The 26,909-nt window shown below is 38.0% G+C and overlaps 1 long non-coding RNA gene across 1 annotated transcript in view; it reads right to left on the bottom strand.

Annotated features, from left to right (window-relative positions):
* Window positions 1-26,909, bottom strand: part of LOC129657817 (uncharacterized) — an 83,168-nt gene that overhangs the window by 40,616 nt on the left and 15,643 nt on the right. Inside the window, exons 2-3 of the long non-coding RNA XR_008717125.1 lie at window positions 9,347-9,414; window positions 9,213-9,265 (exon numbers count right to left, since the gene is read on the bottom strand). This is a non-coding gene — a long non-coding RNA (uncharacterized LOC129657817). The remainder of the gene's footprint in view (window positions 1-9,212; window positions 9,266-9,346; window positions 9,415-26,909) is intronic.

Here is a 26,909-nt window from a genome sequence, read left to right as displayed (position 1 = left end):
GACTGTTCCACAGCAAGGAGGCATGTTGTATCTACCTAGTCTTCAACAGAAGTGCAGATTTTACAAAAAAAAAAAAAAAAAAACAGGAAAATCTAACTGTAAAAAGGAAAGATATATCAAAAAGACTGATAATACAACATCATTGCTTGAACAGCAGAAAATGTTCTGAGACACCAGATAGAAATCAGTTTCTAATGTAATATACCTAGTTTTCCAGGGAACAGAAAATTATCTGTTATAAATGCATCGTCATGATGAAAATTGGGAAAAAAAATGTTGTGCCAAATTCCTCCGTTTTTCATCCTACCTTTGAAACCTAGGACCTAAAAAAGATCTAAATACAGTAGCTAGATGTTTTTTAAATATGAAAATTAAAAGCAGTTGGAAAATCTTCTTTAAAGAGCAAATTGAAGTAGTTGTTATAAGAAAAGTGTTTAAACTTTTTCTTAAATGGTTCAATTCCCTCTTGATCATGAAAGTAATATATATATAGATGGTAAGAAATGTCTAAAATACAGAAAAATATGTAAAAGAAAATACTAATCATTTGTATTCAGAGGTAATCATTGCTAAAAACCTTTGCTATATTTTCTCCCATTTTGTAGGCTTTTTTCATAGTAAAGATAAAATAATATGTTGTATATACAATTTTTATTTATTCTCTTAACATTAAAACAATAGCCTTTACTTTGAAATACAATAATTGTAGTAATACCATAATTTTTATATTGTATAATTTTCATATTTGCATCCACTGTGTGGATGTGCCACAATATATTCACACTTTCCCTAGAGTTGAAGAATTAAGTTACTTATTAGTGTTCACACTGACAAATAATGCTTCAACCAAAAGCTTTATAGGTAGATTTTTCTATATTAAGGATTGTTTCTTCAGGATCAACAGTAGAATAAAATAGGTAAAACCTAAAAGCTTTTGCAAAGCGAAAGAAACATAAACAAAATGAAAAGACAACATACAGAATGGGAGAAAATATTTGCAAATGATATAGCCAACACAAGATTAATCTCTAAAACATGCAAACAATTCAATATAAAAAAAAAACAATCAAAAAATGGGTAGATGATCTAAGATATATTTCTTCAAAGAAGACATACAAATGACCAAAAAGGATATGAAAACATGCTCAAAATCACGAATTATTAGAGACATACAAATCAAAACTACAATGAGCTATCACTTCTCACTGGTCAGAATGGATGTCATCAAAAAGTCTACAAATAATAAATGCTGGAGAGAGTGTGGATAAAAGGAACCCTCTTGGCGGGAATGTAAATTGGTACAGCCACTATGGAGAACAGTATGGGAGTTCCTTAAAAAACTACAAGCGGATCCCATTCCTGAGCATATATCCAAAGAAAACCATAATTCAAAAAGATACACACACCCCAATGCCCATTGCAGCACTATTTACAATAGTCAATGCATCGAAACGAACTAAATGTCCATCAACAGATGAATGGTTAAAGATGTAGTATATTTAGACAATGAAATATTACTCAGCATAAAAAACAATGAATGCCATTTGCAGCAACACAGATGGACTTAAGATTATCATACTAAGTGAAGTAAGCCAGACAGAAAAAGATATGATATGATACTGCTTATATCATTTTTAAAAGATACAAAATAACTTATGTACAAAACAGAAATAGACCCACAAACATAAACAAACTTTGGTTACCAAAGGGGAAAGCAGGTAACCAAAGGAGTTTAGGATTAACAAATGTGCACTACTATATACAAAATAGATAACCAATGAGGACCTACTGTATAGAACAGGGAATGAAACTGAATATTTTGTAATAGCCTCTAAGAGAAGAGAATCTAGAAAAGTATATATTTATGTGTATATATATATATATATATATATATATATATATATGGCTTCCCTGGTAGCTCAGCTGGTAAAGAATCCGCCTGCAATGCAGGAGACCCTGGTTCAATTCCAGGAAGGTTCCCTAGAGAAGGAATAAGCTACTATGGGTCACAAAAAGTTGGACATGAGTCAGCAACTAAGCACAGCACATATATATACTGAACCACTATTTTTAAAACTTAGACCTGAAACTACCACATTTTAAATCAACTATACTTCAATAGATTCTTTTAAAAAATAGCTAAAAACTAACACAATTATGTAAAATTTAAAAATAAAATAAAATTAAAAAAAATAAATAAAAAATAGCTTAGAATTGGAGTACTGATATACAAGAATATCTTTGAAAATTTAATACATATTGCTAAAATTCTTCCTAAACATGTATACATTTATCTTCAAGCAATACTTGAGATAGTCTATGTTACAACTCTCATAAGCACTGAGTATTATTACTTTTAAATCTTTATAAGTTTGATAAACAGAAAATAATATTCCCTTTTTTTTAATGTATTTTTTAGTTAGGTTAAACACCGCTCACTTTCTATTAGTACATCCTGTTTTGTAAATTTTCTAGTCACATAATTTGTCAATTTGTTTTTTAGGATTGACTTATTAGAATTTATAGCAATGGGGAAGAGACACTGAGCAAATGACAAAAGCAAATACTAGTTTATTATGGGGTTAGTTTCAGATCAGATATACCCAGGGAGCATCCTCTCTCACGGCAAGAAATGGCAACCACAGAAATACTGTCAAGACCCTGCTCCCTGCCTGCCTCTAGGGAACCCCTTCCAAAGATCAACCCCATACTGGATGTTTATACTCATAAAAAATCACATACACAGAATCACACACACAGAAAATCACAAGACATAAATTACTTGCCTGTACTTTCCTAAAAATTCTTACCTTTAGGAGCAAGTTTGTGGTTCTAAGGAAATCCAGACATACCTTATCTAGAAAACCTCTAATAGAAGGAAACGGAGGTAGGCAGAGCAGGGCCAAGAACATTCTATTGGAATAAGACTTCCCAGTCCATTGCATGTCCGTGGGGATGATTCCCTTTGAAAAAGAGAGGGGGTCCCTAAGAGCTCTTAGGGACCACTATTCACCATGGGATGAATAGTGGATCAATGAGTTTCATCAGTTATTTGTACTCAGTAATATGAATCACAAATGGAGTCGCCCTAATGATGTTTTTAGAGTGGTTTCATTTGCTTTTCATGAACAGTTTGTATAATGATTCTTCACCCTGTTAAGAGCTTGGTTTGGCTTAAGAATAATGTAACAAACATTCTAGGTTTGAGGGAGTTTTGGTTTATCTGGGGAGGTTTTGTTGCTTTTTCTTTGGGAGTAGCTAAATAAATCAAATAAAATGGGTTGGTTCCTAAAAATAATACTTAACATGCAATTATAGCTTCAGGGAGGTAGGGGGAGGGGTGTGTGCACAACATTCCAGGTGGATTTTCAGATCAAAATCTCATCCACTTGAGAATTCAAAGAACAAATAAAGCATGTCATGAAAAAAATAGAGGGGGTCCCTCATTGAGCAAGATGTCTGACTCTTTGAGACCCCATGGACTGCATAGTCCATGGACTTCTCCAGGCCAGAATAATGGAGTGGGTAACATTTCCCTTCTCAGGGGATCTTCCCAACCCAGGGATTGAACCCAGGTCTTCCTCATTGCAGGCTGATTCTTTACTAGCAGAGCCAGGGAAGCCCAAGAATGTTGGAGTGGCTAGCCTATCCCTTCTCCAGGGGATCTTTCCAACCCAGGAATCAAACCAGGGTCTCCTGCATTGCAGGTGGGTTCTTTACCAGATGAGCTACCAGGGAAGACCCCCTTATTGAGCAAGATACCCTATTGGTAGTTTTGCATGGTATCTACTCCCTGTCCACTTGACAACTTATAATGATACATATTGGGACATGAGTAGGAGGCAGCAAGGCTGTAGGAGAAGAGGAGACTTGGTCTTTCCTCTCTGTTTCCTATTCCTGTGAACATCACCAAAGTGTTTCTCCACCCTGAGGGCAGTTCTTTCTTGAAGTAGCAGTTGAATCCAGCTGGCATTTTTTTCCAATACTTGAAGAGCCAGTTTTATCAAATCCCACCCCAGCCTGAGACTCTAGCAGCAGCCAGGCAATACCTCTTCCTGCCTTGCTCTGAGCTCAGAAACACCAGAACCTGCTGAGCAGCAGCCCCTCCTCAGAGGTCTGAGTTTTGGTTCTCCAGGGTGTGTCCTCTAGGACTCTAGATTTTAGTAATCCCAGCCTCTGCCCACTGTGCCCTCCGCCCTAGCTGCTTCCTGCCATGGCAACCTCCACAACACTTCAGAACTCTCTTGTGGTCTAGAGACAGATGTGAGGCTGGGGAGGAGAGACCACACTATTTCCCCCACTGCCTCTCCACCTCAGGCAGTGTCTCTGTGCCTCCAGCTCCTCCTGGACGGGGTTTCAGCTTCTTTTGGGTAATTCCAGTCCCTGGGCTTTGCTAAGGGCATCTCTCCCCTTAGATGAAGATAGGCGATGTCTTCCTGCTACTACAAATCCCTGTGTTATCTCACCATCCCCAATTGAGTCTCTCAACCCCTTCAAGACCTGAGTAACCAAATTAAAAGTCCTCTGTTAAAAACACCAGAAGCAGTTTCTGGGTTACTGGTTGAACAGTGGTACAAAGGGAAAGGCTTTTCCTATTATTTCCCACCTTGTGGAAGGAGCTCCAGTTATGGAATAATCCTGGCTTCTCTCTGCCGCATACCCATGGAACCACTGACCAAGGACTAAATTGATTTGACTGATGAATGTGGAAGCAGAAATTAGGCTCATAGAGCCCAGTCTTTTCCCTTCCCCTTTTCTCGGAATGTCAGCGCACCCTCAGGCGGAGTGTGCTCTATTCCGCTTTCAGCAGTATGATAAAAAGATTCGACCCTAAACAGGATGCTTGCAGATTTCCAGGGCTGCCAATGGCTGGGTAAGTCTGCCTAATTTTAAATTTGTGGATTAGGAAGTCCACTGGCTGACAAATGCAAGCGCATTGTTCTTTATCAGCACTATCAGTAATAAAGGTAATGTTTTGATTATTCCATCTTTATCACTCTTGTTTCATATGCCTCAGTACAGAACTCAAACAGGGAAGAGAATCTTATTAAGACCCCTCAGAAACCCAGCATAAATAATATTCATATATATTATATTCTAATTAATCATATTCCTAAATCCCTAGGCCAATTAAAAATAATAGCTAATCCTATAGTTTATAGTATGCCAGGAATCATTCTAAGTATTTTACATATAACTCATTTAATCTCAAACCTATATAATGTGTATTATTTAAAATTCCTGTTTTAGAGCTAAAAAAAAAAAAAATGAAACAGAGAGATATTATACAACTTGACCAAAGTCACACAGATAATAAGTGGGTAGAATCTATAATCAAACTCCAAAAACTGGGCTATAAAATCTATAGCACCATGCTGTGCTGCTTACAGTTTAGATTTTAACAAGTGATTCTGCACTTCATCTAATGTGATTTAATTTTAGTCTTTGATGCATTATTTCAAATATTTCATGTAACCCAAAAAGCAGTCTCAGTTCTTGCTGCACGTCAACTTTGATACAGAACCCTGTATTATTTCCCTCTCCAAGAAGAATCCATTCCCACCAAAGATATCACTAAGTAACATGAGTGCTTGCGAGCTAAGTTGCTTCAGTCATGTCCCATGCTGTGATTCTATGGACTGTAGCCCACCAGGCTCCACTGTCCATGGGATTCTCCAGGCAAGAATACTGGAGTGCGTTGCCATGCCCTCCTCCAGGGGACCTTCAACCCAAGCATCAAACCCGCATCTCCTGTGTTTCCTGAATTGGCGGGTGGGTTCTTCACCACTAGCGCCACCCGGGAAGCCCACCGAGCAGTGCAGATTTTACCAAAGATTTCACAAAAGAAATGGAAAAGGCAATTTGCAACTAATATCCCGTGGCAAACTACCGTGTTTTCTGCAATGAACACATTCCTAAAGACTTCAGTCATTCTCCTCTGGCAACCTGAAAGATGATGATCCCATAAAAATAAAGGTAAAACCTTTCCTCCAGTGTCCCGTGATTCTAGCACCCACCCATACCACACACAAAAGTTTCCACCCTTTATTACACTCTGCAATTTACTCCTGCTTCTTCCTCCAGACCTATTTATTTAACCCCCTACCACAAAGTTCAACAAAGATCTCCAGTCACAGGGGCCTACCCTTCTCAGAAAAAGGAAGACATGGATAGAAATAGATTCAAACAGTGTTTGTCATGTCAGAGCTACTCTATACCAGCTTGCAAGAGCCAGCTGCCAAATTTTCAGGAATTCTGCAAGCAGTTCTTAAGTACATTAATTATAAAAAACTAAATTACATAAACTTACAGTAAACAAGCGGCATTAGAACAAAGATAGCAAATACTCAAAACTGACTGCTTCCTAGTTCTTTTGCTATATTTTGTACTTATCTATGCTCTTGAAGTTTACAGTTACTATTTCTGTATGGTGAAAATACTAAATAAAAACATTCTTTGTATCACTTCCCAGCTCTTTATTCAACAATGTCTTATCAGTAGCTTAAAATGAGCCATGGTGGGAGAATTTATGTCATGGAAATAGGCAAAACTTAAAAACAAGAGTTTTGTTTTTTTTTTCCTGGAGAGCCTATTGTTAAACATGTATGAGCACACCAGTGGAAGACAGTGTACAGATGATAAATGTGTTTAGTTGTCAAGTCATGTCTGACTCTTTGTGACCCCACGGAACGCAGCCCATGAGGCTCTTCTGTCCATGGGATTTCCCAGGCAAGAATACTGGAGTGGGTTACAATGCTCTCCTCCAGGGGATCTGCCCAACCCAGGGATTGAACCTGTGTCTCCTGCATTGGCAGGTGGCTTCGTTACCATTGAGCCACCAGGGAAGCCCAATAGATAAATAGATAGATGTATATATGCATACATACTTACTTGCCTATATACAAAGACATGTAGATAAATCAACACAACTTTCCTTATAAAATATCTCTGTATTTTAACAAAAATTCTTTTAACTTTCAGTTAAACAACTACATACTCTGTATTTCCCATAGATTATAAAACACATGGTTTCATACAGGGCATGAAAATTAAAACTCAAACAATTCACTGAACCTCCTTGCACATAAACAGACAATAGTGGGGAAAGGGAACTAACGACAGAAACCATGTAGGCTTGGCACAAAAGATTCTTTGAAGACTTGAGGGAAAGGCTGAGCCAGCACAAGTCCCTGGGAGCAGTTATACATTCTAAATTACAGGTGGTCAGCATAAACATTCTCCAATAGCAGGGGTGCACTTAGAGACCTCTTCTCTAAACAAGAAAAATGATACTTTAAATTGAGATGGAGGGTAAGCAATTTCTACATAAGAGAGCAATACCAAGCAAATTTGCCAAACCTGTCAGTTAGAGAACTGGGAATTGATTGTGTGGGGCAATCTTCTCCAGCACCAATCTAGGTAGACAAAATAGCCTTTTTTAAAATGTCATGATGCTGTATCTCTCTGACTTTTATTATAATGCTAATGACATACTTCAATAGCGACTGAATTTTATTAAAGTAGTAACTACAGCTTGAGATCCCAAAAAGCCGAGGCAGTGCTCTTTCCCATTTTATTTCAGGTAGCCCATATCTTCTATAGGAATATTTACAAATGCAAAATATTTTTATATAAAATTGTTACCAAGTCCAAGCTTGCTCCACTGGCCACATGATAGCCCAATGAACTGAAAGACGCGGTGTTGAGGCAAGGAATATGACTTTATTTGGGAAGCCAGCTGACCAAGAAGATGGCAGACTATCATCTCAAAATAACCATCTCAAGATGCCCGGTTCTTTTAGGGATCAGAGATCGGGGGAGGTGAGGGAACAAAGTAAAAAGGCCATTTAATTCTTGCAAATATCTCCTAGAATGGCAAGCCTCAGGCAGGGGAATATGTTAGTTTCTTTTCCTTACAGTCATTCATAGGTGGGCAGGGTCAGATTATCACCTTGTGAGCTAAACAAAGGCACTTTAGTTCAGGCCAAGTGGGCAGGGTTCTCTGAAGCAAGCCATTATGCATGGTTATAATAACAAAAATGGGAAAAATAAGGGTTAAAGTCGAAGAAACAGATCCAACATGGAGTCTCAATTAACTCCTCCCTGTTACAAAACTTTAAACTGTTAAATGTTTTATGATTACAGCTATAAACATTAAAATAAACATGGTGTAGAAACAGTTCAGTTCAAATATTTATATTGTTCAAATCACTGTTGTCATCACCAGGGAGGTAAAAAGATTATTCAACAAGAGCCCCACTTTGCAGATATTTACACTGTGGTTGCAGAGAAGCAACCAAGTGTAACCTGGATAACCTGCCTATCCAACTTGCAGTACAAATACGGTCACACTTTTAATAATCCAATTGCCCCATGCCTGAATTACCTAAGCATTCTCTCCAGCAGAAATCTGGGGGCAGAGCTATTTACTTGGTTCAAAGAGGAAACTTTGAAGTACACAAGACACAATTAGAGAGTTCAATCAGTTTATCAATGAGGCGGTGAGTTGTGAGCCTCAGTTTATAATTTTCATTACTTTTGTCCACACTTCCTGGCATCACTATTGAAGATGGATCCTCACCTTTGGCTGCTAAGTCATCCTTGCTAGATCAGACCTCTGAAGAGGCTGCAGTTATCCCTTCTGCTTTGTTTTTTAAAGTTTTATCTCCTTTAGCTTGCTTTCACAAGCCCATTATGCCAAACTAAGAAGAAAATCTGTATATATTCTGTCTACAAAGACAAATGGCTATTTTGGTCCCCTTAAAATGTAGAGTTTCACCAGATATACTGCATCTTAAATAATTCAGAAAGAAATCTGGGCTATGATAAATGTGTACACAAATTCAACAGGAACACAGAGTACAGGGCAATTAAGTTCGACTGCATAAAGAGAGTTTTCCAGAGTCAGTGATATTTGCCCTGAGACTTAAAGTGAGGATTATGAAAACAGAGAAAGGCATTGATCAGTAAAACAGCCCAAGGGAAATGAATATTTGAAAATAAAAGGGACAGAAACACAAGGATCATGGGTGACCAGGAATGAGGGAGTTGAAAAGGAAATGTTAGTTGAAGATCTACCTTTTGTTCAACTTTAAATATCATGTTAATGAGCTTGAAGTCTATTCTCAAGACAATGTAAAGCCACCCAAAGATTAAGAACAGAAGAAATGAGGTGCCTGTGTTAGAGTAAACACACTGATTGAACCGCTTACCTTGGCAGGCACCATACGAATCATTTGCATGAGTTATTTTATAACAGGAGGTCCTAGTAAAGAACACAGGATTAGTAAGCCATCACCAACCAAAGAGTTCACGGAAAGTCAAAAGGAGGCACCACATGTCTTACCAGCTCCCAGAATCCTTCTCACTGGCATCCATCTTAGCTGAACCATGTGTGCACCACCAGGAAGGATCCTGAATCAGAATGATTGGACAAAGAACGAGACTGTGAGTCACGTGGCAGAGCAGTCCTCCTGGGTTCTCTTACTCAGCTGCTCTCTGCCTGGGCACCCTTTCCAATAAAGTCTCTTGCTTTTTCAGCTCATGTATCTCCTCAGACAATTCATCTCCAAGTGTTAGACAAGAACCCACTCTCAGGCCATGGATGGGGTCCCCCTTCCTGCAATACCTGGATCTGTAGTTCTGTGAGATAATCAGTCCCTATGCTGAGGGAGAACAGGCTGGAGGCAAGAACCTGAAGCTGTTCTCAGTTATCCAGTGATGAGACGGCACAGCCCTGAGAGCAGAGGCAGTGACAACCCAAGGGAAAGAACTGATTCCACTGGTATTTTAGGACAGAGTTAGAAAACACTAGGGAATACCTGCACATGGAGTGAAATAGAGAGGGAAAAGTCAGAAATGACACTGGGGTTTGTGGCTAGGCTGACTGAATGAAAGCTATACCATTAACCACGCTAGGAAACATTAGAAGAGGAGAGCTGTAATGGAGCCATGATTAATAGCTTTCTTTTGGCCAGACTGAGTTTGATGTGCCCACAGGCCATACATGTAGAAAAGCACTTTCTAAATTCACATGGTTTAAAAAAAAAAAAAGGTAAATGCTTTTATTTGTCTCCAGGCTTAAAATGGGACTAACTGTGCTGTAAGGACATAAAAAAATACAACCTACAAAATTTCTCATCATGTACAAATCTTCTGCTACAAAAACATTTCTGGCACCAATAAGATAGAATAATAGATTGAAAATACATGTTATTTTTTCTTGGTATATTTAAAGAATGAAATAGTACAAATTGATGTACATGAAAATGATTAATAAATAGCAAGAATTCACAGTTTGCTATTTGGAGAAAATATATGGATTTAGAGCCTTACCTCATATCATAAACCAAGTTAAATTCAAAAGAAATATAAAATAGAAGACAATGAAGGTGAATATGTCTTCAATCTCTGGATCTCAGAATGAGGACTATCTTGTATACTTAAAAACAATGAAAAAAGTCACATAATTTATAATTAATAAGTTGGGCTACATAAACATTTATATTTCTTTCAATAACAAAAATTAGCTAAATTAAAAAGATGTAATATATTGAAATTTATAAGCAACAAATTTAACAGAAGAAAAATTATACTATATATAAATATCTAATAAGATTCCTTAAGAAAAAAAGAAAAGGGAAAAAGCTACAGATAGATAGTAAATATTTATTTCACTTAGAATGAAGAAATTTTCTAAACTTTTAAAAACTTCATGAGAAAAGCAAACACTACTAAGTTAGTAATAAACAGACACTCTCAGATATAGCTGATAAGAGCATTAATTTTAATTTTTTAAAAAGCAAAGTGGTAATATTTACCAAATTTGATAACATAATCTGACTTCCCAATTCTGATAACATACTATAAAGAAATCATTAAAAATTCAGGCAATAATTTACACTATTAAACACTGAAATGCTTATCTTTAAATACATTTAAAGATTTACATATTTCAAAATGTATATTCTGATGTTTATAATCATGAAATATAGCAAGTACTGTAAAAGTCTTGTTCCTTGGAATGAAAGCTTTGACAAACCTAGATAGTGTATTAAAAACAGATATATCACTTTGCTGACAAAGGTCCATATAGTGAAAGCTATGGTTTTTCCAACAGTCTTGTATGGATGTGGGAGTTGGACAGTGAAGAATAAAGATTTATATATAATCATCTTAGATGTAATCAATATAGAAGTTTGACTGTAAGAGATAATTCTATAAAAAGAAAAAAGATCCACATGTATAATGTGTACAAATTCTTGATCCTTCCAGGAAAGGGAAGGACTGTGCCCCTCTCATCCTCTCCTCCCATTCCTACTGGCTGGAATTTGAGAGTACTGGTGGAAGATAGGAGCCCTACGTTGATGATTGCTGTTACTGTTGTTGAGCCACTCAGTCATGTCCAACTCTGCAACCCCATGGACTGCAGCACGCCAGGCTTCCCTGTCCTTCACTATCTCCCAGAGTTTGCACAAACTCATGTCCTTTGAGCTGATGAGTCCATCCAGCCATCTTGTCTTCTGTTGTCCCCTTCTCCTCCTACCCTCAATCTTTCCCAGCATCAGGGTGTTTTCCAATAAGTCAGCTCTTTGCATCAGGTGGCCAAAGTATTGAAACTTCAGCATTAATCCTCCCAATGAATACTGAGGGTTGGTTTCCTTTAGGATTTACTGGTTTGATTTCTTTGGAGTCCAAAGGACTCTCAAGAGTCTTCCTCAGCATCACAATTCAAAGCATCAATCCTTCAGTGTGCAGCCTTCTTTATTGTCCAACTCTCACATTCATACAAGACTCCTGGAAAAACCACAGCTTTGACTATATGGACCTTTGTCAGCAAAGTGATATATCTGTCTTTAACACACTGTCTAGGTTTGTCAAATCTTTCATTCCAAGGAACAAGCTTCTTTTAATTTCATGGCTTCAGTCACCAACCACAGTGATTCTGGAACCCAAGAAAATAAAATCTGTCACTGTTTCCACTTTTCCTCCTTCTATTTGCCATAAAGTGATGGGACTGGATGCAGTGATCTTAGATTTTTGATGCTGAGTTTTAAGCCAGCTTTTTCACCCTCCTCTTTCACCCTTATGAAGAGGCTCTTTAGTTTCTCTTCGCTTTCTGCCATTAGAGTGGTATCATCTGTATATCTGAGGTTGTTAATATTTCTCCCAGCAATCTTGATTCCAGGTTAAGCTTCATCCAGCCTGGCATTTCACATGATGTACTCTGCACATACGTAAATAAGTAAGATGACAGTATATAGCCTTGACATAGTCCTTTGCCAATTTTGAACCAGTCTGTTGTTTGACGACAGCCAATACACAGATAAAGCCTAGATCGTCAAAAGAGGCTCCTCATATCATCCTAGACTCATCTAATGTAGGTGTACCTGGCATACACATGCCACATACATTTAGTGTTCTAAGTGACAATACTGTAGAACTATATGCAGAAATTAATAACTTTTGCTCACAGATCAAAATTTGGCAACATACCTGTGCAGGTTGGTATACATATACGTCAGAGCAGATGGATGAGAAACAGCATACAGATCTCTATGCCCCCTCATTCTTCTTTACTATTTAAGTTATCACCTCATTCCCTCCATTTAAAAGGGCCAAAATCAAAAAATCTACAAATCATAAATGGCAGAGAGAGTGTGGAGAAAAAGGAACCCTCCTGCATTGCTGATGGGAATATAAACTGGTACAAAAACCATGGAGAACATTATAAATGAAGTGAAGTGAAGTCGCTCAGTTGTGTCCAACACTTTGCAACCCCGTGGACTGTAGCCCACCAGGCTCCTCCATCCATGAGATTCTCCAGGCAAGAATACTAGAGTGGGTTGCCATTGCCTTCTCCAGGGGATCTTCCCGACCCAGGGATCGAACCCAGGTCTCTTGCATTGTAGGCAGACGCTTTACCATCTGAGCTACCAGGGAAGCCCATCAGTTCAGTTCAGTTCAGTTCAGTCGCTCAGTTGTGTCCAACTCTTTGCGACCCCATGAATCACAGCACGCCAGGCCTCCCAGTCCAGTTCAATCAAACTCACGTGCATTGAGTCAGTGATGCCATCCAGCCATCTCATCCTCTGTCATCCCCTTCTCCTCTTGCCCCCAATCCCTCCCAGCATCAGAGTCTTTTCCAATGAGTCAACTCTTCGCATGAGGTGGCCAAAGTACTGGAGTTTCAGCTTTAGCATCATTCCTTCCAAAGAAATCCCAGGGCTGATCTCCTTCAGAATGGACTGGTTGGATCTCCTTGCAGTCCAAGGGACTCTCAAGAGTCTTCTCCAACACCACAGTTCAAAAGCATCAACTCTTCGGTGCTCAGCTTTCTTCACAGTCCAACTCTCACATCCATACATAATCACTGGAAAAACCATAGCCTTGACTAGATGGACCTTTGTTGGCAAAGTAATGTCTCTGCTTTTAAATATGCTATCCTCAGATATGCACATGACACCACCCGTATGGCAGAAAGTGAAGAGGAACTAAAAAGCCTCTTGATGAAGGTGAAAGTGGAGAGTGAAAAAGTTGGCTTAAAGCTCAACATTCAGAAAACGAAGATCATGGCATCTGGTCCCATCACTTCATGGGAAATAGATGGGGAAACAGTGGAAACAGTGTCAGACTTTATTTTTCTGGGCTCCAAAATCACTGCAGATGGTGACTGCAGCCATGAAATTAAAAGACGCTTACTCCTTGGAGGGAAAGTTATGACCAACCTAGATAGCATATTCAAAAGCAGAGACATTACTTTGCCAACAAAGGTTTGTCTAGTCAAGGCTATGGTTTTTCCTGTGGTCATGTATGGATGTGAGAGTTGGACTGTGAAGAAAGCTGAGCACCGAAGAGTTGATGCTTTTGAACTGTGGTGTTGGAGAAGACTCTTGAGAGTCTCTTGGACTGCAAGGAGATCCAACCAGTCCATTCTGAAGGAGATCAGCCCTGGGATTTCTTTGGAAGGAATGATGCTAAAGCTGAAACTCCAGTACTTTGGCCACCTCATGCGAAGAGTTGACTCATTGGAAAAGACTCTGATGCTGGGAGGGATTGGGGGCAAGAGGAGAAGGGGATGACAGAGGATGAGATGGCTGGATGGCATCACTGACTCGATGGATGTGAGTCTGAGTGAACTCCGGGAGTTGGTGATGGACTGGGAGGCCTGGCGTGCTGTGATTCATGGGGTTGCAAAGAGTCGGACATGACTGAGAGACTGATCTGATCTGATCTGATCTAAGTTAGTCATAATTTTTCTTCCAAGGAGTAAGCGTCTTTTAATTTCATGGCTGTAATCACCATCTGCAGTGATTTTGGAGCCCCCCAAAATAAAGTCTGACACTGTTTCCACTGTTTCCCCATCTGTTTGCCATGAAGTGATGGGACCAGATGCCATGATCTTCGTTTTCTGAATGTTGAGCTTTAAGCCAACTTTTTCACTCTCCACTTTCACTTTCATCAAGAGGCTTTTGAGTTCCTCTTCACTTTCTGCCATATGGGTGGTGTCATCTGCATATCTGAGGTTATTGATATTTCTCCTGGCAATCTTGATTCCAGCTTGTGCTTCTTCCAGCCCAGCGTTTCTCATGATGTATTCTGCATAGAAGTTTAATAAGCAGGGTGACAATATATAGCCTTGACGAATTCCTTTTCCTATTTGGAACCAGTCTGTTGTTCCATGTCCAGTTCTAACTGTTGCTTCCTGACCTGCATATAGGTTTCTCAAGAGGCAGGTCAGGTGGTCTGGTATTCCCATCTCTTTCAGAATTTTCCACAGTTGATTGTGTTCCACACAGTCAAAGGCTTTGGCATAGTCAATAAAGCAGAAATAGATGTTTTTCTGGAACTCTCTTGCTTTTTCCATGATCCAGCAGATGTTGGCAATTTGATCTCTGGTTCCTCTGCCTTTTTAAAACCAGCTTGAACATCTGGAAGTTCACGGTTCACGTATTGCTGAAGCCTGGCTTGGAGAATTTTGAGCATTACTTTACTAGCGTGTGAGATGAGTGCAATTGTGCGGTAGTTTAAGGGAAGCCCATGGAGGTCCCTAAAAACTAAAAATAGAGTACTCTATGATCCTGCAATGCCATCCCTGGGCACATAGCTGGAGAAAAACATAATTTAGAAAGATACATGAACCCCAAAGTTCATTGCAGCACCATTGACATTAGTGAAGACATGGAAGCAATCTAAGAGTCTGTTGACAGATGAATGGATAAAGAAGATGTAATATATATATCATTGAACTTTACTTAGTCATAAAAAAGAATGAAATAACACCATTTGCAGCAACATGGTTGGACCTAGAAATTATGACACTAGAAGTAAACACATCTATCACATGATATCACTTACATGTGGAATCTAAAAAAAATGATACAAATGAACTTCTTTACAAAACATAACTAGACTCACAGACATAGAAAACAAACTCATGGTTACCAAAGGGGAAGAGAGAGGGAGGGAAAACAGGAGTTTTGGATTAAAATTACACACTGCATGTGTGCTAAGTCACTTCAGTCATGTCTGACTCTTTGTGACACTATGAACCATAGTCCGCCAGGCTCTTCTGTCCATGGAATTCTCCAGGAAAGAATACTGGAGTGGGTTGCCGTGCCCTCCTCCAGGGATATTCCCAACTCAGGAATTGAACCTGCATCTCTTATATGTCCTGCATTGGCAGGCAGGTTCTTTACCACCAGCAAAACTTGGGAAGCCCAAAATATACACACTGCTACTGCTGCTGCTGCTGCTGCATCACTTTAGTCGTGTCTGACTCTGTGCAGCTCCATAGATGGCAGCCTACCAGGCTTCCCGTCCCTGGGATTCTCCAGGCAAGAACACTGGAGTGGGTTGCCATTTCCTTCTCCAATGCATGAAAGTGAAAAGTGAAAGTGAAGTCGCTCAGTTGTGTCCAACTCTAGCGACCCCATGGACTGCAGCCTACCAGGCTCCTCCGTCCATGGGATCTTCCAGGCAAAAGTACTGGAGTGGGGTGCCATTGCCTTCTCCGATACACACTACAATATATCAAATATATAACCAAAAAGGACATATTTTAAAGCACGGGAAACTATACTTAATATCTTATAAGAACCTATAATGGAAGAGAATGTAAAAAAAGAATATATGTGTGTGTGTGTGTGTATATAAATATATATATATATATATCTGAATCACTTTACTACATACCTGAAACTAACACAACATTGTAAATCAACTGTATTTCAAAGAATTTTTAAACAGGAATACCCACAATAAAAGATAGCAGAGGGGCCGACCTAAGAGAAGGAGCCTGAGTTCCTCATGACTGCTGAGTCTCATTATTAGTAATGGATTTCCTACTTCTTCTTTCTGTTCATGAGAAAGAGAAACAGATTCCTATCTTATTTAACCCACTTTTACCTCAGGCCTTCTGTCAAGCTTAAATGTTAAAAAGATCAAAACCATAACATCGTTCTATGTTCCGAACAGTATCAGAAGAGAATATAAGCAATATAAAATCTACTACTCTGGAAAAATAAATGCATAATTAAAAAATTTTAACACAGGAGTCAGTCTCACAGGTCAGCGACATTCACAGTACTCTAAAAATGGCAGTTTTTTTGTCTTGTCTTTTAGATATCTGAATTGTAAATCCTGTGATCCATGAAAGTTCCTCAGTCACAGGCTGTCTGCTGACTCATTAAGAAAGCAGTGTTTGTTATTTTACAGTATACTTTGAAGAATTAACTTAGCCTCTTACATTATGAGAAATTTTTAAATATAGCTACTTTCAAAATTAACTTAGCCTCTTACATTATGAGAAAATTTTAAATATAGCTACTTTCAAAAATTCAATTGTAAAACTTTATAGGCATCCCTGGTAGCTCAGACCAGAGAATCTGCCTGCAGTGTAAAAGGCTCAGGTTCAATTCCTGGGTTAGGAAGATCCCCTAGAGAAGGGGATGGCTACCCACTCCAGTCTTCTTGCCTGGGAAATGGACAGAAGAGCCTGGTGGGCTACAGTCCATGGGATGGCAAACAGAATTAGACACAACTAAGCGACTTCCACTTTCACTTTCACAGTACTATAACAAATCCAGCAATTGGCCCAGACTGAAATGTATTGAATATTTTTCTGTCACCTGGAAACCGTGCCCCAGCTGGACGTGTGAGAAGGAGCTGCTGTGTATACATGTCCTAGACTCTACACTTGAGAGGGAGTGAAAATAGGAGTTTGGGATTCAAATATACACACTATTATATATCAAAGAGATAATCAACAAGAACCTATTTTAAAGTACAGGGAACTACACTCAATATGACAACCTACAATGGAAGAGAATGCAAAAAGGGAAAAATATATACATGTATGTGTCTACCTCAGGTGAATGAATCATGGGAAAGTATTACAAACAATGATAGAACTTAGGCAAGTCTCCAGGGTAGCATGTTAAGAATCAAAGCAAAACGAGCCATCTGCCACAGCTGGTGTGGTAAGGAGGCTTACAGTGAGAGTGAGAGTGGAAGTGAAACACAGAGCTAGTGAAGAGGACAAAGATTTCGAGAGATGGAAGGAACTTGGTTCGCTATGAATGACCTGTATCTAAAATATTGCCACACATACATACATAAGCAAAAAACATAGTTCAATAGACATATCTAAAGAAATAAGGGAATTACTCTTTTCAGTGAATCACCACCATCATTTCCCAGATTCCTCCATAAGTGATATAAAGACAATTCACTTCCATGCACTATTAGTTAAATTGCTAACATACCAACGATCACTGGAGCAGAACAATAATAGTAATATAAATTTATATGATAATTGCTGAATTACTAAGGTAAGTCTGATAACAAAAGAGACTAGTTAACTGTTGTTTTGCCTTGCTTCCTTCCAAAAGCAATAGTTTTCAAAAACTCTCAGGGAAAAATTACCATGATTTCAGAAAGTAAGTACAAAGAATGAGAATTTTAAGGTAGCTAAAACCTACCATAAAGAATATTTTCATGGTTTTCTTCAAAGTTGTAATTGCTAAAACTAAAAATCAAGTAGAAATTCCCCAAGCTAAGGGTTCATTAATAATGGGTTGCTCACTTCAAATACTGAAAATATTTCTTAAAACATAAGCAGGTTTTTTTTTTCATCATAAAGAGACATGAAAGATCATTCTGTTCTGAGAGATCAAGCAAGATTAAAAGACGATAATATCTGTCATTTTAAGCAAGGAGTGTACCCTTTAGGCCTTCCCATTTCTGATACAATCATGTGGGAACAGCACTTAAAGGAGAAAAGCTCCAAATTACATCAAAACTGTCGCCAGGGTTAGTGAACCTAAACAGACGTATTCTTTGTGCAGCTTACACAAAGGCACTCTTTCTTCTGGACTGAAGCCTCTTGATCCTTATCAGGGCACATGGCTTAGCAATCAGAGTGTGGCCCCACTTTCCTCTTGGACAGTAGCCCTGTACCAGGGCAAACTAGTCCAACAGTCCTTGGTAGCCCTGTCTGCCTAAAGGATTAAGATGGTTTGTCGCAAATTCTTTTCAAGTGAAAACTCTGGGAAATTTCTTCCCCCTAAGTGAACTGTACAAGACAGATGTTCCCAGAGGTACGTACACTTCAATGGAAGAATGAGGGGGAAATTGAAGAAGTTCCAAGCAGCTTTATTTGAAGGAATAGATGATTTGTTTAGAACTTTTACAAATGCACTTCTAATATTTGACTCACTTATCCAACCACTAATTTGGGTACTTTCTGAGTTTTCCCAGCACTGAGAGGGCACAATTTACCAGAAAACCAGAAGCAGCACAGCTGGAAAATCAATACATTCAGTTAGTTTCATTTTTCTAAATCTCCATTTTAAAGAAAATCCTACATTATTGTTCTTAATTTTTTTTTCTTTTCCTATACATACTTTTAAAAGTATATATAATATTAATGCATAAGACTAGGTCTAAATGATTATAAGTTTATTTTTTTTAACTTTGAGAGGGCATTTTTAAATCTAAAACATTACATTTTAAATAATGGGTTCAGTCTTTTTAGCTTAGTGAATGTAATCTATGACCTTTAGTCACAAGTCACCCACTATATCACAAATTGAATTTTATTTTCTCACAATTCATCATGCTTATATTTTGCATGCATTCTAAAAGTTTTTGCCAACCATCGTGATTTATTTAGTAACTATTATTCAAGAAACTGAACAGATTTTCTAAATCTTAGTCATTTCTTTTTTCCTTTTAGCAATATTAAAACTTGATGACTCAGATAGCCTAGAAATAAATCCATATACCTACAGTCCATTAATCTGTGACAAAGGAGGCAAGAATATACAATGCAAAAAAAGACAGTCTTTTCACAAGTAGTACTGGAGATGTTGGACAGCCACATTCTAATCAATGAAGTTAGCACACACCTTCACACCACACATAAAAATAAACTCAAAATGGCTTAAAACTTAAATATAAGACATGACACCATAAAACTCTCAGAAGAGAACATAAGCAAAACATTCTCTGACTTAACTCATACCAATGTTTTCTTAGGTCAGTCGCCTAAGGCAATAGAAATAAAAGGAAAAATAAACAAATGAGACCTAATCAAATTTTCAAGTTTTTGCACAGAAAATGAAACCATAAACAAAATGAAAAAACAACCTACAGAATGGGATAAAATATTGCAAGTGATGTGACTGACAAGGCATTAATTTCCAAAATATATGAACAGCTCAATAAAAACTCAACAACAACAACAAAAACAAACAACCCAATGGAAAAACGGGCAGAAGACCTAAACAGACATTTCTCCAAAGAACACATATAGATGACCAAACGGCACATGAAAAGATGCTCAACATCACTAATTATTAGAGAAATGCAAATCAAAACTGCAATAAGGTACCACTTCACACCAGTCAGAATGGCCATCATTAAAAAGTCTACAAATAACAAAAGCTGGAAAGGGTGTGGGGAAAAGGGAACCCTCTTACACTGTTCGTGGAAATGTAAGTTGATACAGCCACTATACTAAACAGTATGGAGATTCCTGAAAAAGCTAAAAATAGAGCTGCCATATGATCTAGCAATTCCATTCCTGGGCATATATGCAGACAAAACTATAATTCAAAAAGATACATACAGCCCTCTGTTCATAGCAGCACTATTTACAATAGCCAAACATGTAAATAACCTAAATGTCCTTTGACAGAGGAACTGATAAAAAAGATGTGGTACTTGGTCTATGTACAAAGGAACACTACTTAATCATAAAAAATGAAATAATGGCATTTATAGTCACATGAATGGACCTAGAGATTATCCTACTAAGTGAAGTAAGTCAGAAAGAGAGACAAATATCATGTGATATCACTTATATGTGAAATATAAAATATGACACAAAGGAACTTATCTGTGAAACATTCAGAATCAGACTCACAAACATAGAGAACAGATTTGTGGTTGCTAAGGGGGAAAGCAGGGATAGAGGAGGGAAGGACTAGATGTTTGGAGTTAGCAGATCCGAACTATTATATATAGGATGGGAAAACAACAAGGTTCTCCTGTATATCACAGGGAACTGTACCCAATAGTCTGTGATAAACCATAATGGAAAAGAATTTGGGACAAATTGGAAAAGTAGGATTGACACATATACACTATCATGTTAAGATGGATAACTAGTGGGAAGCTGCTATATAGCACAGGGAACTCAGCTCGGTGCTCTGAGATGACCTAGAGGGTGGGATGGAGGCGAGCGGGAGAGAGGTTCAAGAGGGAAGGGATATATGTATATATATAGTTGATTCACTTTGTTGTAGAACAGAAACTAACACAATAAAGCAATTATATGCCAATAAAAAATTAAAATAAATTTTAAAAAGAAAAAGAATATATCCTTATCTATATATATGTATATGTAACAGAACCACTTTGCTGTATAGTAAAAATGAACACAATGTTGTAAGTCAACTGGACTTCATTAAAAAATTGAGTTTAAAAAAATCTAGAAAGTTCCAAAATGACAAAAAAAATAAAAACTGATGACTCATATCACCAGAGGAAATATAAAGAACCTCTCCTCATAAAAATTAAATAAATATGTATATATATAAAACATGTTAATATGTCACATTAACAACTATATAAAATATTTGAAAAGACTATTGAACTCACAGAGATGTAAAAACCCACCAGAAACCAAGTCTATGACCCAAATTCAAAGCAGATTTATCTTAAAGGTATGATATAATTACAGAAATTTTTTAAAAAATCAAATATAAGTGATTCTCTCTGGCCATCCCTCTTATCCAAAATACATCAAAGAAGTCCTAAGGAGTAATAACAACTAGAACAGTTAAGGGCTGAATCAACCCATTTGATACACAAATTATCTAATCTCTTTTCTATTTATTCTATCTAGGTATAAACCAGTGACCATATAGTTAGCATCATTCATCAAAAATCATGATGTATTTCTGCATTAAAAGATAATAGATTTATCAACCTGAAACATGAATTTAAAGACATTATTAAGAAAATATAATCAAAGTAAATAGTGATAACACATACATATATAATACTTAGTACATACAAAAATAAAAGAGGAAAATGGGAAAATGATGGAGGAAGGGGTTCTTCCTTCTAGAAGAATGCTAGAAAATAAATGTAGAAGTAATAGAATTTAAAAAAAAAATCACCATTTTGTGCAGCTTTGGTCATACAGTGGTGAGCATAGCTGCCTTCCAAAAAAAATCACCATTTTGCAACCCCCTGTGTGATATCTGATTCAGACAAGGATCCAAATGGATGCTAAACCCATTGAGTGAAAAATTGTTGAAGAGCAGGATAATCCATCCTATGATCCCATCCCACATACCACTTTGGATTTATAAGAGGAAGAGATTTATAAGATCTCTATGCTGCAGAGATCTAGCAGACATCACCTAACTGAATAACCAAACTGCTCATCAAGAGTGGCACAGACAGACATCATGTGCTTCCTAATGTGATGCAACAGGAAGTACACAAGCGGGAAGTGGGATATTTTTTAGACAACTAGCCCACAATCCAAAAATGCCAGTGGCATAAAAGCAAACAAAAAGAGGCATGGCTCTAGATAAACAAGATGAAAAAGACACGGCAGCAAAATGCATTGCATAATTTTGATTGAATCTTGAACTTTAAAAACATATGGAACCTTTTCTTTAATAATTGGAGAAATTTGAATATAGACCATATATTTTTATTATATTACAGAACAAATGCTAAATTTATTTGGTGTCCAGCAGTTTTGTGGTTGTGTTAGAGAAAGCCTCTGTCCTTGGCTTACATATTAAAGTATTTAAAGGTGAACTGTTAAAACTATATGCAATTTATGTTTAATAATTCAGGAAAATATACGTATGTGAGATACATGTGATTATACACACACAGAAAGAAAAAGCATATGTGGCAAGATGTTAACTGGTAATTCTAAATAAAGATATACTGTTGCTTATTGGACTATTCTCAACTTTCATAGCATTGAAATTCAAAATAAATTGTGGAAGAAAAAGAGCTAAAAGGAAGAGGAAAGGAAGCTGGTTAATATGGAAGCTCTTCAATATAATTCCATGTAGAATGTAGCTCCTCTTATATCATCTAAATGCTATGTTAGAGGCAAAATAAATATAGAGTTTGATATAATACAATCCATGACATATGTCATGATATGACCTAAGATATTCATGATATGATACTCACCTCTGAAGAAAATATCCAAACATATTAACCAAAAAATTAAATTCAGTTAACAGTTTAAAATATCTGGAAGCATACATAACTTCAGCCATGCAACAGTCAAGTTGAATCTCAATTTTACTATTTACTAGTTATGTAATCTTGGGTATGATACTTAACATTAATTGACATCTCCTGGATTTATCTTATGCAAAACAGAGATGATAATACTTAACTCATGTGGTTGCTCTGATAAATAAATGCTGTAATGCTGCAAGTCAATGGGTCTCAAACTTCAGTTGGATCCCACTCACCCAGAAGGTTTGTCTCTACTCCCAGAGTGTCTAATTAATTAGGTTTCAGATGGAGCCTGCTGCTGCTGCTGCTGCTGCTGCTGCTGCTGCTGCTAAGTCACTTCAGTCGTGTCCGACTCTGTGTGACCCCATAGACGTCAGCCCATCAGGCTCCCCCATCCCTGTGATTCTCCAGTCAAGAATGCTGGAGTGGGTTGCCATTTCCTTCTCCAATGCATAAAAGTGAAAAAATAAAGTGAAGTCACTCAGTTGTGTCCGACTCCTAGCGACCCCATGGACTGCAGCCCACCAGGCTCCTTCATCCATGGGATTTTTCAGGCAAGAGTACTGGAGTGGGTTGCCATTGCCTAAGAATGTGCATTTCAAGTGAGTTTCCATGTGATTCTGATGCTGTTGTCCTACTACTAGGGACCACACTTTGAGAATTACTGCTATAGATATTCACGTTGGAAAATGTGCACACCCTCTAATAGAGAAATCTGTCCCTCTACCTGTCAGGGTGACATCTATTACCTTGAGTTGGCTCCTTCACCAACCCACGATCATCTGTATTTTTTTTTTCTCTAACTGGAGATCCTTACCATTCCCATCCTGGTCTTCAGCCAGAACACACATAAGTGTCTCATTAGCCAAAAACTGAAAATAACACATAAACTGCACTTAGTTCCACTACAGTTTTTTTTTTTTTCTTTTGAGTAACAAGTGTCATATGTAAAAAATTTAGGCTTATTCTGGAATTAGCATGCTATATCAGTGCCTGATGTAGGATGTTCAGAGTGAATTGTGCCCCTGTGGTACCTTCATGAGCATCTAGCATAAATCCCAGAGCCATTCTACCCAGCTGGACATCTGCCCTGATTCCTAATTTTTATCTATGTTTCCTGCTACACAAATAGTACAGCTGTGGACTTCAGCCTGATCTTATTAGATCTTTCTCACCCGTGGCCTTCAGCCTGATCTTGTTAGATCTTTCTCACCCCTCGACTCCCAGCATGACCTCAAGGATAGACAGAGAAATCAAATTTCTAGTACTAAACTGTACAAACCAGAAAGCTCACCACCACAGACCTTATGTGCCCCAGCTTAGACCTCATTTTTGCCACTGTTCAGATCATGTTCAAGCTTACTCTGCACTCTGACTTGGGCTTTTGGATCTCAGCACTCGTGGAGGTTTATCAGTTGTTGTTGTTCAGTCGCTCAGTCATGTCTGACTCTTTGCAACTCCATGGACTGCAGCACACCAGGCTTCCCTGTCCTTCTCCATCTCCTGGAGTTTGCTCAAACTGATGTGCCATCCAATCATCTCATCCTATGCCTCCTCCTTCTCCTCTTACCCTCAGTCTTTCCAGGCATCAGGGTTTTTTCCAATGAGTTAAGTCTTCACATTAGGTGGCCAAAATATTAGAGCTTCAGCTTCAGCATCAGTCCTTCCAATGAATATTTAGGGTTGATTTTCTTTAGGATTGTCTTCAACACCACAATTTGAAAACATCAATTCTTTGGCTCTTAGCCTTCTCTATGGTCCAACTTTCATACCCATACATGATTACTAGAAAGACCACAGCTTTGACTATATGTACCTTTGTCAGTAAAGTGATGTCTCAGCTTTTCAATATGTGTCTAGTTTTGTCATAGCTTTTCTTCCAAGGAGCAAGGGTCTTTTAATGTCATGGCTGCAGTCACTGTTCACAGTGATTTTGGAACCCCCAAAAATAAAGTCTGTCACTATTTCTTGTTGCTTCCCCATCTATTGCCATGAAGTGATGGGACTGCATGCCATGATCTTAGTTTTCTGCATGTTGAGTGTTAAGCTAGCTTTTTCACTTTCTTCTTTCACCTTCATCAAGAGGCTCTTTAGTTCTTATTCACTTTCTGCCTTTACGGTGGTGTCATCTGCATATCTGAGCTTATTGATAATTCTCCCAGCAATCTTGATTCCAGTTTGTGCTTCATCCAGCCCAGCATTTTGCATGATGTACTATGCATAGCAGTTAAATAAGCAGAGTGACAAAACACAGCCTTAATGTACTCCTTTCCCAACTTTGAACCAGTTCAGTGTTCTGTGTTCGATTCTAACTATTGCTTCTTGACCTGCACACAGGTTTCTCAGGAGGCAAGGTCAGGTGGTCTGGTATTCCCATCTCTTTGAGAATTTTCCACAGTTTACTGTGATCCACACGGTCAAAGGCTTTAGCATAGTCCATGAAGCAGTAGATGTTTTTCTAGAATTCTCTTGCTTTGTCTGTGATTCAGTGAATGTTGGCAATTTGATCTGTTTATCAGAACAGTATAATAGATTGCAAAGAGCATGGGTTCTAGAGACTCAAATATTTAAGTTAGAATCCTAGCTTGATTACTAGGTAGGAAACCCTTGACCAAATTACTTAAGGTCTCTTGGGCCTCAGTTTTCTAATGTATACAATGGAAATAACATAACTTGGTTTATAAAATTAAATGAGATGATGTATATGAAAACACCGAATTCAGTATCTGACTATAGTATGCATGAAATAGATTTTTTTTTAAGTCATAGTTATGATGAAGAAGTGATGACAACTGACAAAGGGAGGACAAAAAAGAAAAATATTCCTACTGGTGAAGTTAAATCTGTGGCTATTTTCTGGCCAGCTTCTTTCACACATTTATCCCTCCACCTTAAATCCCACCATGCCTCATAGCTCATAGGACTGAAAAGCTAAATTTAAAAAATCTTTCCAATGGCTGTCCTAAATCCTAAGATCTGGAAATGGACATTATGTTCTTCCCTTGATAGAAAGGACTTAAAGAGTTAATGGGAACAATTACTTTGCTTCCTGGAATTTCTTAATGGTAGAGATGTTCCCAAGGACCCTCTCCTTATGTAGGGTTATGAGTCTGCGGGTTGGAAATACTGCCCCTAATAAACCAGATTACACAGTGCTCTTCATTGGAAAAGACCCTGTGCTGGGGAAGATTGAGGGCAGGAGGAGAAGGGGGCAACAGAGGATGAGATGGTTGGATAGCATCACCAACTCAGTGGACATGAGTTTGAGCAACCACCGGGAGATAGTGAAGGACAGGGAAGTCTGGCGTGCTGCAGTCCATGGGGTCACAAAGAGTCGGACATGACTTAGTGACTAAACAACAACACAGTGATCTCCTTAGTGAGAGACACGTGCAATAGATGAAAAAGCAATGGACTGGAAGTTAGAACAGCTGGATTTCAGTTGCAATCTCTCACCAATAACTAGTTGTATGACTTTGGATAGTGTTTCAGAATTCTCTCTTTCCTCATGTGTGAAATACATACGTATTCTGTAGGATCTCTTTTACCTTTCAAAAATTATGGCTACCTCTGTTTTAATTTTGGCCCTGGATTACTCTTCCAACCTGGAAGAAGAATCATAGTTGACATAAAGGTTTGTCAGTTTCACAGTTTAATTTATGAAGGCCCTGAGAGTCACCCAATAGCTGGCCTCAAGAACTATATCATAATTGCGATGAACCACCTTGAAAAAAAACACAGAAGGAACTAACACTGCATTCAAGCCAGATTTATGAAAAGTAGTTCAAGGTCTCATGAATATACACTTATTGCATTCACATTTCTGCAGCTCCATTTATGCCCTAAAGAATGAAAGTAAATGCTTTTAACCTTTTAAAAAGCTATAATCAAGTAACAAAACAGGTTTCACAACATGATTTGATTCTTAAAGAACATATATACAGTTCTGCACCCCAAGGTAATAGTGACGTACATCACTCAACGATACAGATTTCGTACGTAAACTTTTTTCTTTTCCTTGATTGCCAGCGTTTTCTAATCTTCTTCCATGTGCATGTATTTCTTTTGTAATAAAAGACAAAATACAACATTCTGAATTCCGTTTCTCTTTCAAAGTCTTT

Source organism: Bubalus kerabau, chromosome 7 (assembly GCF_029407905.1).
Source record: "Bubalus kerabau isolate K-KA32 ecotype Philippines breed swamp buffalo chromosome 7, PCC_UOA_SB_1v2, whole genome shotgun sequence".
NCBI classification, from domain to species: Eukaryota; Metazoa; Chordata; class Mammalia; order Artiodactyla; family Bovidae; genus Bubalus; species Bubalus kerabau.
Note: the sequence above shows the minus strand (reverse complement) of the source record. Positions and strands in the feature narration are given on the sequence as shown.